The sequence below is a fragment of the Carcharhinus amblyrhynchos genome, chromosome 18 (genome assembly GCF_965287045.1).
Source record: "Carcharhinus amblyrhynchos chromosome 18, sCarAmb.v2.hapA, whole genome shotgun sequence".
NCBI lineage: Eukaryota > Metazoa > Chordata > Chondrichthyes > Carcharhiniformes > Carcharhinidae > Carcharhinus > Carcharhinus amblyrhynchos.
Genome location: NC_137341.1, coordinates 1,517,086 through 1,530,103, shown reverse-complemented (window position 1 = coordinate 1,530,103; position 13,018 = coordinate 1,517,086). Strand labels below are relative to the sequence as shown.

General features: G+C 43.3%; 3 protein-coding genes across 3 annotated transcripts in view; 1 reads left to right on the top strand and 2 right to left on the bottom strand.

The window, feature by feature from the left end:
- LOC145354757 (uncharacterized) overlaps positions 1 to 13,018 on the bottom strand; it is a 112,530-nt gene that overhangs the window by 6,995 nt on the left and 92,517 nt on the right. The gene's annotated exons all lie outside the window — the stretch shown is intronic.
- Positions 1 to 13,018, top strand: part of LOC145354780 (uncharacterized) — a 113,475-nt gene that overhangs the window by 29,833 nt on the left and 70,624 nt on the right. The gene's annotated exons all lie outside the window — the stretch shown is intronic.
- LOC145354761 (uncharacterized) overlaps positions 1 to 13,018 on the bottom strand; it is a 69,431-nt gene that overhangs the window by 8,565 nt on the left and 47,848 nt on the right. The gene's annotated exons all lie outside the window — the stretch shown is intronic.

Here is a 13,018-nt window from a genome sequence, read left to right as displayed (position 1 = left end):
GACACTCACTTTGATCTGTACCACATGGATTGCCATTGCTTGAAGAAGGCCAATACCTTCTTAAGGACAATCAGGGATAGGCTGTAAATTCTGGCTCAGCCCACATCACATAGAATCATAGAGTTTACAGCATGGAAACAGGCCCTTCAGCCCAACTTTTCCATGCTGCACTTTTTTTTTTAAAACCCCAAAGCTAGTCCCAATTGCCTGCATTTGGCCATCTAACCTATATAAGTATCTAAATGCTTTTTAAAAGACAAAATTGTACCCGCCTCTACTACTATCTCTGGCAGCTTGTTCCAGACACTCTCCACCCTCTGTGTGGAAGAATTGCCCCTCTGGACACTTCTGTATCTCTCCCCTCTCACCTTAATCCTATGCCCTCTAGTTTTAGACTCCCCTACCTTTGGGGAAAAGATATTGACTATCTAGCTGATCTGTGCCCCTTGTTATTTTACAGTCCTCTATAAGATCACCCCTCAGCCTCCTACGCTCCAGAGAAAAGAGTCCTCATCTATCCAGCCTTTCCTCAAACCATCAAGTCCTGGTAGCATCCTAGTAAATCTTTTCTGCACTCTTTCTAGTTTAATAATATCCTTTCTATAATAGGGTGACCAGAACTGCACACGGTATTCCAAGTGTGACCTTACCAATGTCTTGTACAACTTCAACAAGACATTCCAACTCCTGTATTCAATGTTCTGACTGATGAAACCAAGCATGCTGAATGCCTTCTTCACCACTCTGTCCACCTGTGACTCCACTTTCAAGGTGCTATGAACATGTACCCCTAGATCTCTTTGTTCTGTAACTCTCCCTAACACCCTACCATTAACTAAGTCCTGCCCTGGTTCAATCTACCAAAATGCATCACTTTGCATTTCTCTAAATTAACCTCCATTTGCCATTCAGCAGCCCACTGGCCCAATTGATGAAGATCCCATTGCAATTGGAGATAACTTTCTTCACTGTCCACTATGCCACCAATCTTGGTGTCATCTGCAAACCTTACTAACCATGCCTCCTATATTCTCATCCAAATCATTAATATAAATGACAAATAATAGTGGGTCCAGCACTGATCCCTGAGGCACACCGCTGGTCACAGGCCTCCAGTTCGAAAAAACAACTCTCTACAACCACCTCTGGCTTCTGTCATCAAGCCAATTTTGTATCCATTTAGCTACCTCAACTTGACTACCGTGAGATTTAACCTTATGCAACAACCTACCATGCGGTACCTTGCACTGATTGTGGGAAGGAATTCACTGAGTCATCCAACCTGCAGAAACACCAGCGAGTTCACACTGGGGAGAGGCTGTCAGAGATTCACTCGCTTATCCTACACTGCTGGCACACACATCACTTACATATAAGAGACTCTTTAAATGTTGTGTGTGGGAATGCATTCAAAAACTATCAGGTACAGATAGTCCCACCAACACGTTCACACTGAGGAGAAACCTGCTGTGTGTGTGTGTGTCAAAAAGGATTTGGATTGTATTCCAGCCTGCTGAGACACCAGCAAGCTCACACTGGGGATAGACTGTTCAGCTGCATCATGTGTGTGTAGACAGTTATCCTATCGACTAACACACAAAGTCTCTCCCGCCAATGAGAGACTCTTTAAATGTTCCGCGGATTCAAAGGCTCTCGAAAACTGATGTCCTACCTGCGCGTCCACACTGAGGAGCTCTCACCGCGAGGTTTAAATGGTCATCCGCACTGCAGGAACACCAGCCAGTTCACACTGGGGGAGGCCATTCACCTGCGCTGTGTGTGTGGGAAGGGATTCACTGGGTCATCCCACCTGCTGAGACACCAGCGAGTTCACCAGTGATCCCAGGGGCTGGATTCTGCTGTTATTGCTGCTGTTAATCTCATCCAGGACTGAACCGTGTTCATTCTGAGAGTGGGTGAAGTGGGAGGGTTTCTTTCTGCTGGACTGGCCGGTCTCACAACTTTGCTTCCAGTGGGCTGAGCCTGGGAGAGCACATTTCCACTGAAATGATCCACAAAAGGACATTTATTTTATCCTGGAGAGTGAATAGTGTTTTTCCCACCTCTATAGATCTAAAGTAAATACGGAATGTCGCGGGATGGTTAAATGCTAAGCATCCACAAAGCACGATGAGAAAAGTCGCCAATCTTACACTCACACAGGGGCTGTGAAAACAGCTGTCATTGCTGGAGCAGCCTGTTGAGTAAGCAGTGTGTGATAAGATGTACTCGATGTGAAACTGCTGCGAGTGTGAAGATTGCGAGGCAAGGACAGATAAGAAGAACAGAGACAGCAGATGTATCCTGTGTTCGCAACTGGCAAACTGATGAACCCAGTGGAGAAAGAAAACAGCTATAACGATTTAATAACAAGAATGAGAACAGTAGCATTAAAACGGCTACTCTGGCTGAGAGTTAAGAAGGCTGGGATTTTTGGTCAACTTATAATTAAAACCAGATGCAGGTCATAAAGTTACTCGAAGTCACGATTCTGGTCTGGACAATGACCTGAGGGTCCCTGTGTTGACCAAATAAAGGAAGTTATTTACTTTTGAAAAGTCTGGGTGGTATCTAATTTTATGGTCATTATGTGAGAGACATGTCATCTGAAGCACAATGCTATCGTTTAAAAGTAATTCCACTAGATGTTCGAGCAATGAAATTGGTTTCTCATTACACAGCTGGCTGGATGACAGAGAGTCAATGAAGAGTTTGTAGATAAAAGATATTGCAGTCCTTTGTTTGCTGGCGATAACTTTATAGAGATTAACTATTGTAAGATGTGTGTCCTGAAGGAATCTTTAGGGAGAAGGTAGATTCTACATTGAGGATATTCTTGGCCAATGGATTTCTCTAAACCCAGTAATACCTATTTACATTTAAATAATTAAAGTTAATTTTCAGATAAAGTTTGGTTATAGTTGATGTTCAGTTAAATGTTAAAGTTCTGTAAAACAGTTAATGAGTTGCAACTGTTTAAGTTTGAGTCACTACGGAAAGTTTATTTATTAATCGCAAGTAGCTTACATTAACACTGCAATGAAGATACTGTGAAATCACCTGATATGTTAAATAAAAGAAATTGTTGATAAAGAGTTCATTTGTCTCCTTCAACTGGAATGCTTGGAATGTGTTTAGATTCATAGCCGAGTAGTATATAAATAAAGAACAAAGTTTAAAAAAAAAGTAGAAACACAAGAGTTAGCACTGCTGCTTTACAGCTCCAGGGTCCTGGGTTTGATTCCCGGCTCGGGTCACTGTCTGTGTGGAGTTTGCATATTCTCCTCGTGTCTGCGTGGGTTTCCTCGGGGTACTCCAGTTTCTTCCCTCAGTCCAAAGATGTGCGGGTTAGGTCGATTGGCCGTGCTAAAATTGCCCCTTAGTGTCCTGGGATGTGTAGGTTAGAGGGATTTAGTGGGTAAATGTGTAGGGATATTGGGATAGGGCCTGGGTGGGATTGTGTTTGGTGCAGATTCGATGGGCTGAAGGGCCTCTTTCTGCTTTGTAAGGTTTTATGTTCTATGTAAAACAGGAGCCCTGGAACCAGCCTGGATTTGCAGATTGGAACCCCACCTGAAGCCCACATGTGTCCAGAAAGGAGAAAGGCTGAGAAGGACACTCTGTAACACTTCTCCTCCCCTTCAATTTCAATCCCCCATCAGGACAGAAATACAATAAAAGTAATGTCTTTAACGATACGGAAGTCTATCAGGAGTTTTGGGTTACATTGTGACCTGTACAATATCACTGGTAAATCTGGTGGATCTGGAATGGTGGGTGAAGGGGTAGTTTGAGAATCTGTACATGAACATTCCTCTTCCAGTCCCACAGCAGAGTCAACTGGCAAAGCTGGAAACACAGGAACCACTTCCTGGTGAACGTCCACAGCAGCACTGACCCTCTGCCATGTTCTCAGTAACGGTTGCTGACTCTGAAACTTCTCCTGACTCGGGGTCACACTGCGAGTGAATATGGTCTTGGTGTCTGCGAATAACTCTTCCATTTTACAGTCTCACGACCCCAGATACTGGACCACTTTGGTTTATTTATTTATTAGTCACAAGGAGGCTTCCATTCACACTGCAATGAAGTTACCGTGAAAATCCCCTCGTCCCCATACTCTGGCACCTGTTCAAGTACACAGACACTTTAGCACGGCCAATTCACCTAATCTGCACGTCTTTCAGACTGTGGGAGGAAACCAGAACACCCAGAGGAAACCCACACAGACACGGGGAGAATGTGCAAACTCCACACAGACAGTGACTCGAGCTGCGTTTCGAACCCAGGTCCTTGGCGCTGTGAGGTAGCAGTGCTAACCACTGTGCCACCATGCTGTCCATTTTAAAATTATTCCTGGTGACCACCTTTGGACACAATGAAAATTTCTGATGTAAATTTGATCATCCAGTTTGAAATACCTCTCTTTGGCAGCGAGTCATACAGTGCACATGGAGGCCATTCAGCCCATCAAGTCTGCACCAACCGCAATCCCTTCCAGGTCCTATCCCCACAACCCCAAGATTTACCCTAACTAATTCCCCTGACACTAAGAGGCAATTTAGCATAGCCAATTAACCTAATTCGCACATCTTTGGACTGTGGGCAGAACCTGGAGCACCCGGAGGAAACCCACACAGACATGGGGAGAACATTCAAACTCCACACAGACAGTGACCCAAGTCGGGAATCGAACCTGGGTCCTTGGCACTGTGAGGCAGCTGTGCTAACCACTGTGCCACCGTGCTGCCCCTGGTACTCATGTCCCTCCTTCTGCTTCTCTTGTCTCCTGCTCACTTTTGCTCTGAGATCTGGATGAAGCCGATCCGGATGAGACTTCAGCCTTCTACCTAAAAATTCCACAGGAGAGAGTCCGGTTGTGGATTGTGGTGTGATGCGACACTGGAACAAAAATCTTGAGAGTTTTGTTCTTAAAGTATCACCTGCCATTCTCCTCAATCCCTCCTTCAGAGTTTGAACAGCTCTTTCTGCTAGACCATTTGTAACCAGATGATACGGCGCAGTACGCACATGGTGTATCCCATTCTTTTACATGAATTCCTGAAACACTTCACTTGTAAACAGAGTTATCTGAAAAAAGTGAATCTGGTAGCCCAGGGCTTGTGAAAATTGGACAGAGTTTCTCTGTTGTCACAGGAGCTGGAATATTACTCATGATCTGGGCTTCCAACCATTTTGAATTCACATCTACACCAACCAAACACACGATTCATGAAAAGTCCCCCAAAGTCCACATGTGGTCTGGACCATAGTCTATCAGGCCACTCCCAAGGATGAAGTGATAATGTCCCCAGTGTGTTGGGGGGGAATGAACTCAGAAGAATCGTTCAACACTCAAGCCTGATTCAATCGACAGTTTATTGAGTTACACCAGCGGGGAGAAGCTACAGGGACTGACCATGTGTAACTCCACCCAATAAAGAAAATCATCAATTCTTATACTCAGCCCATCCCGGCTGGACACATCCAATCAGAATGGTTACAGATTACATACATTATATATCGGTCCAATGAAATGAGTATCTGGGCATCCTGGGGCTTTGTGATCATCTCATGAACAGATAGGTGCTCCCATCATGATGTTTTCCAGACCCCGATATCTACCATCCTTGGGCTTTCTTTATACACAGACTCCCTTCGTTTGAAAAGGTTAAAAGTTTAAAAAGTTTAAAAGATTAAAAGTTCTCAAATGGATGTCAGCACCCTTCCTTTGTTTTAATGTAATGACCACACAGTCTGGGAATCATTTCAGTTTCATAATCTCTCCTTTAAACAATTCTTCAGCACCCAATTGCAGAATTTTCCTTTTCATTTCATTGTAATTGTATCAGGATCTGATAGAAGTCTACAAGATTATGAGGGGCATGGACAGAATGGATAGGCAGAAGCTTTTTCCCAGGGTGGAAGAGTCAATTACTAGGGGGCACAGGTTTAAGGTGCGAGGGGCAAGGAGATGTATGACCCAGATTTTTATACAGAGTAGTGGGTGCCTCGAACTCATTGCCGGGGGAGGAAGTGGAAGCGGATATGGTAGTGACTTTTAAGGGCCGTCTTGACAAGTACATGAATAGGATGGGAATAGAGGGATATGGTCCCTGGAAGGGTAGGGGGTTTTAGTTCAGTCGAACAGCATGGTGGGTGCAGGCTTGGAGGGCCAAAGGGCCTGTTCCTGTGCTGGAATTTTCTTTGTCCTTTGAATAAATCTTTGAACCTGACAGTAAGTTTTTCCAAGATCAGTCCATTGGTCAGAATCATTTCACACGTCCCAAATTTTAAATAACCATTACAAATTAAAACTCTCATTCTCACCTGTGTGAATTGTATCTGGATTAAAATTCCCACATGTTTAGTAAAACATCCTGGAATCATGTCTCTGACCAGTGAATATGGCTCCAGGTTCACAACTTTAAAAAAAAAGCTTTATTAATTAAACTTCCTTTTTAAAAATCTGTTTGCTTTAAATCACAGACAGAAAACCTCAAAGCTCGAAGCATTCAACTCACAAATATCACCCATACACAAGCAGAGAAACTTAACATGTGCTTTACAATAACAATAACTGTGGTTCCTGTGGTTCTGTTTTTAAACTTCCAGAAATGCCTTTAATTAAAGACTCAAAGTAAGGTTAATTCCCCAGAAAGATAAACCTGAACAAATGTAGCCCAAAACAATGATAAAACACGTCTACAAACATCCACATAAAACAAACAAAACACACAGGTTCTCACAGCTCATAAGTTTCAAATAATAAATCCTCAGCATTCTCTCTCACAGCTATAGCGTCTTAAAGAGACAGAGCACTACAAGCTCACAACTCCCTGATTAAAATAAGATACAGAATCCTTCATTTTCCTTCATTATAATTTAACTTTTTATAGCCAACTTCCAAGGCCTGATCTTAAAGGCAACTTCTAGTCTTTGTTGATGTAAAACCCCAAACATGTTACCACCTGAAAAATCTTTGCTCTTTACCTGGGGTTGAGGTGACAACATGATAAAATTCTCAGTTATTCTAAATTCCTCCGGGCGACGATTAAAATTTCCACATTTAACTGGTTCCTATAAATCCTCAGTTATAAGCTAAAATAGACACACAAGTTTCTGGGTGTGATACATCAACTGAAAGGGTTAACTTTTCGACAGAATCTAAAGGGGGTGGGGAGTGAGCAGAAAAAACTTGGCCACAATTACATCACTTTGCATAATTATAAAAAAACTTCTCTAACAACAAAACAAACTTGTACTCGTTAGAGTTTAGAAGAATGAGGGGAGATCTCATTGAGACGTATAAGATGATGAATGGGATGGATAGGATAGAGGTGGAGAGACTCTTCCTGCTCAGAAAGGATAGCAGGACTAGAGGGCACAGCCTCAAGATAAAGGGGGGGCGGTTTAGAACAGAGTTGAGGAGGAACTTCTTCACTCAAAGGGTGGTGAATCTCTGGAATTCTCTGCACGTTGAAGTGGTGGAGGCTGCCTCGCTAAATATATTTAAGACGCTGGTTGATGGGTTTTTGATAGGCAAGGGGATTAAGGGTTATGGGGAGAGGGCGGGAAAGTGGAACTGATCCACGACAGGTCAGCTATGATCTTACTGAATGGCGGGGCAGGCTCGAGGGGCCAGATGGACTACTCCTGCTCCTATTTCTTATGTTCTTATGTTCTTAAACTTCATCTGTCTCTTTTCTTGTTATATTCCTCAAACTAATTATTTGAATTTGATCAGTGTTTGTTAGGGATGGGTACCTTCTGTTCTGTATAAACTGGTTCACTCATTTTGTTAATTCTACATGGGTTCGGAGAATCAGAACCCAGATTTTATCATCCTTATCCTTTTTTCCCTTTTGCCACCGCTCCCTCTGTTTTGTGGAGGGTCGTGAGGATTCCAATCAGATTTCATCATTTTATCATAAAAGTAAAATACTGCAGATGCTGGAATCGGAAACAGAAAATGCTGGAAAATCTCAGCAGGTCTGACAGCATCTGTGGAGAGAGAATAGAGCCAACGTTTCCAGTCTGGATGACCCTTCATTCCAGCTCTTATGAAGGTTCATCCAGACTCGAAATGTTGGGTCTATTCTCTAATTGTTTTATCAATAAGTTTCTTGTTCTCAGTTCCCAATGAGCAGCTAAGAGACCTGTCCTGACCCCCACTCCAGCTCCGATTTTTCACTGGCCATGTTTAGGTGGGATTGTAACCATTAGAATCTACTCTCAGAGATCCACTTTTCAGTCCAGTGCTACTTGAAGTATACCGTCCCTGCACCAACTATCGGATCACAAATCCCTCACAGTTATAGAGTCATAGAGATTTACAGCATGGAAACAGGCCATTCGGCCCAACTTGTCCATGCTCACACATGTATTATAAAATCATTTAAAATCAAATCTGCACAATCAAAACTGTATCCCAAAATAATGTCACATATTAACTCTCAGATGCGCTGATAAAATGATCAAAGTGAGTGTCTGTCTTTCTCGTCTCCCTGTGTTACGGTGCTGATTCGTTCTTTAAAACAAAGTTCGTGGATGTAGGATGTAAGAGGCCAAGTATTGTGCTGGTTTTCACTGATTTAAAACTCAGCTAATACAAAGAACTCACGGAGACAGTAATTCTGGTTGAAGATGTACTTTATTGTCCAGGCCTGCTCCGTGTGCCTCGGAGAAAAATGTGGGGCAGCCCAAACTATTCTAAATTACATTGCTTCCAATACTACAATGATACAACTTTCAAAAATGATTTGCCCGAACACTCTGCTCACCCAGCCAGATGTGAGCCAATCATTATTTGTATCGATCATTTAGCTTGACACTTTACTGTCTGGCAGCAGGAAAATACATGGATCCGTAGAGTTCAAAAGTTCTTTTCCACCGTCTCCTAGCTACTCCTTATCTGAAAACTATCCTGACAACTCTTTATTGGGGAACTGTACGCTCTCGTTCATTCAATTGTCTGGGATGCTTAAACTGTCCGGGGCCCACACTAATAAGAGTTTTTTTTTGCTTCACTCAGTATCTGTATTGTTTTCAAATAATGTAGTTCTTTATACATAGCTATTTTCGATCATGCCATAGCATGTCATTAGCTAAGGTGTATGCTTTTAATACAGAATATATTTTCAAAAATACATATTTAAATTCTCTAACAATGGTTATATGTATTTCTATGCAAACAGTACCTTTGTAGCTCCACGTACTTTGTAAATCTTTGATACTGTATTCTTTCTAAATGAATCTACACTGGCCTTTTTAGTCCCAGGTTATTCAGAACCCCCTCTAACAATGGACAAAGATGTAAATATCTCCAAGAGTAAGTGATCAATGTTTTCATTCCATCGACACATTCCAGACTTTCACAAGAATGAATGTGGATTCCACATTAATACATTCCATTCAACACAGCCAAGGTGAGGTATTCAGATTCCTTTATTGTCCAGGACAACATAGTCACAATATCTTTAAAACAGAAATTAAACATTCCCATTTGATTTCAGGAATTAACATATTCTGTTAGTTTGTTCATTATTGTCGGTGTCAGGCTGGGTTTGGAACAAAGGAGGTTGAGGGGAGATTTGATCGAGGTGGACAAGATTCTGACAGGTTTAGATAAGGTGGACAAAGAAAAGCTGTTCCCATTAGCTGATGGGACAAGGACGAGGGAGACACAGATTTAAGGTTTTGGGTCAGAGATGCGGGGGGGAGTGAGGAAGAATATTTTGATGCAGCGAATGGTAATGAGCTGGAACTCGCTGCCTATGAGGGGGGAGGAAGTGGAGACAATAAACAATTACAAAGGAAATTGGATGGGCATTTGGGGGGGTTTCAAACAGAAATGCTGATTAAATATCTCTGACCTTCCTCACACCCTGTCACTCTGTGATCCTTGTGAAATTTGAAACCAGGTATTCGTAACAAGACTCAAAGAGCATCAGCCCACTGGAGACAAAGTCATGAGACTGTCCAGTCCAGCAGAAAGAAACCCTCCGACCCTCCCCATTGACCAACTGTCAGAATGAACAAAATGCAGTCCTGGATGTAACTGAGAGCAGAAACAATAACAGCAGAATCCAACCCCTGGAATCACTCGTGAACTTGTTGGTGTCTCAGCAGCTGGGATGAAAGACTGAATCCTTTCCCACACTGAGAGCAGATGAAGGGTCTCTCCCCAGTGTGAACTCGCTGGTGTCTCTGCAGGTGGGATAACTGACTGAATCCCTTCCCACATTGAGCGCAGATGAACGGCCTCTCCCCAGTGTGGCTACGCCAATGAGCTTCCAGCATAGATGGGACTCTGTATCCCTTCCCACAGTCCGCACATGTCCACGGTTTCTCCATGGTACAGGTGTCTTTGCCTCTCTCTCGGGTAGACAATCAGTTGAAGCCTCGTCCACACACAGAACACAAACACAGTCTCTCCCCGCTTTGAATGGGGTGATATTTATTCAGGCTGTGGAACTGGTTAAAGCCCTTCAGTCAGTGCACTGGAACACTCTCACTCGAGTGTGGCCGTGTGTTTTCCAGTCACACTGACATTCGAAATCTTTTCAAATCGACAGACCTCTTTCAATATCCTTTAAGATGAGTTCACAGAACTCATCAGTGTCAGTACAAGATAGAAATTCAGAACAGACAATCTTAGTTTCTATGGAACCATTCTTTCCTCCCTCCAGATTCGAAATGTTGGCTCTATTCTCTCTCTATCTGGGGGATAGTGTGGGAAATGGTGCTGAGGTAAATCAGCCAATTCTCAATGAATGGTTGAGGCAGTTCGATGGGCTGAATGGCCACCTGCAGCTCCTATTTCTTATGATTTGTGTGTCCAGGACAGGAAGCAGTGAACATGGATCTGTTAATCAGCACCTTCAGGAGAATTGGGAGGGTGAATATTAGATACAGCAGAGTGAGAATGGAGGGAGAGTGTGTGGGATGGAGATTTGTAGCTTTTGGGGAATGAGAGAGGAAAGAACGTTCATCAAAATCATCGAATTCCTACATCTTATCAACCGTCCCTGAGCCTTCACGATGAATCTCTCTTCTCAGGACCCTCTTATCTCTGATTTGTCTGTACTGCTGGCAGTCTCACAAAGCAGCTGCCTGTGTGCTGATACGCGAGACCTTGTAAGGTGGTGAGTGAGTGGAATCGGCTGCCATCGGTGGTGGTGGGGGCAAATTCGATAGGGTCTTTTAAGAGACTTCTGGATGAGTATATGGGGGGCTTAATAAGATTGAGGGTTATAGGTAAGCCTGGTAGGTAGGGATACGATCGGCGCAACTTGTGGGCTGAGGGGCCTGTCTGTGCTGTAGTTTTTCTATGTTCTGTGTAGGGCAAGTTTAATGCTCTGTGACTGTGCCTTTAATGACTGAATAGGAATGTGGTGACGAGAGCGAAATCCCATGTTTTACATCTCAGTAACACTCTATTTTGTTAACATAGCACATATGGATATATAAGTATATATCAAGTTAAAATATCGCGGATGCTGGAATCTGAAACAGAAAATGCTGGAAAATCTCAGCAGGTCTGAGAGTGTCTGTGGAGAGAGAATAGAGCCAACGTTTCAAGTCTGGATGACCCTTTGTCAAAGGAACATATATATTTATATTTCCATATATACTATAACAGGGTGACAAGGACAATACTCCAAGTGCGGCCTCATAATGACTTATACAAGCCTAAATATAATGTCCCAGGTCCGTACTCAATGTCCTGACTGATGTGTGCTCCTTCTTCACCACTCTGTCCAGCTGTGATGCTGCTTTCAATGAACTATGTACTCCTAGATCCTTCTGTTCCTCAACACTCTCCAGTGCCCCACCATTATAAGTCCCAACCTGATTTTACTTCCAAAATGCAACACCTCACACTGACCTGTACTGAAATCCATTGGCCAGTCCTGGGCCCACTTCCCTGACTGATCAAGATCCCCAATTAATGTTTGATAACCTTCTTCACTATCAACGATACCTCCTAATTTAGTCTCATCTGCAAACCTACTAACCATGCCTTGTACACTCACATCCAAATTATTTACATAAATAATGAAGAACAAGAATCCCAACACTGAGCCCTGAGACACATCACTAATCACAGTCTGAGAAACAACCTTCATCACCCTCTGCTTCCTATCTTCAAGCCAATTTTGAATCCAATTTGCTAGCTTTCCCTGGATCCCATGTGATCTAATATTCCATGCATGAGTTTTTCAAATGCATTGCTAAAGTCCACATAATCAACGTCTACTGCCCTACCCTCATCCATTATCTTGGTTACCTCTTTGAAAAACTGTAGAAGTTTTGTAAGACGTGACTTCCCATCCTTTGGGCAGCACGGTAGCACAGTGGTTAGCACTGCTGCTTCACAGCTCCAGGGTTCTGGGTTCGATTCCCGGCTCGGGTCGCTGTGTGTGTGGAGTTTGCACATTCTCCTCGTGTCTGCGTGGGTTTCCTCCGGGTGCTCCGGTTTCCTCCCACATTCCAAAGATGTGCGGGTTAGGTTGATTGGCCATGCTAAGAAATTGCACCCTTAGTGTCCAGGGATGTGTAGGTTAGAGGGATTAGTGGGTATAATATGTAGGGATATGGGAGTAGGGCCTGGGTGGGATTGTGGTCAGTGCAGACTCGATGGGCTGAAGGGCCTCTGTCTGCACTGTAGGGTTCTATGATCAAAGCCCAGCTGACTATCCCTAATCAGACCTTTACTATCCAAATGTTGGTAGATGCTGTCCCTCAGAATCCCCTCCAGTAACTTACCCACCCCTGATATTGGGCTCAGTGGCCTACAATGACCAGGCTTCTCTGTGCAACTCTTCTTAAACAATGGAACATTAACCACACCCTAGCCTTATTTCTTTAGCACCCATGATTTTACCCTGCAGTAAACACCAAAGAGAAATATTCCATAAAAATCTCACCCATGTCCTATGGCTCCACACACGTTAATCTTTAAGGGGACCATTCTCTCTCTAGCCACCCTTTCACTCTTAATACAGAAATAGAA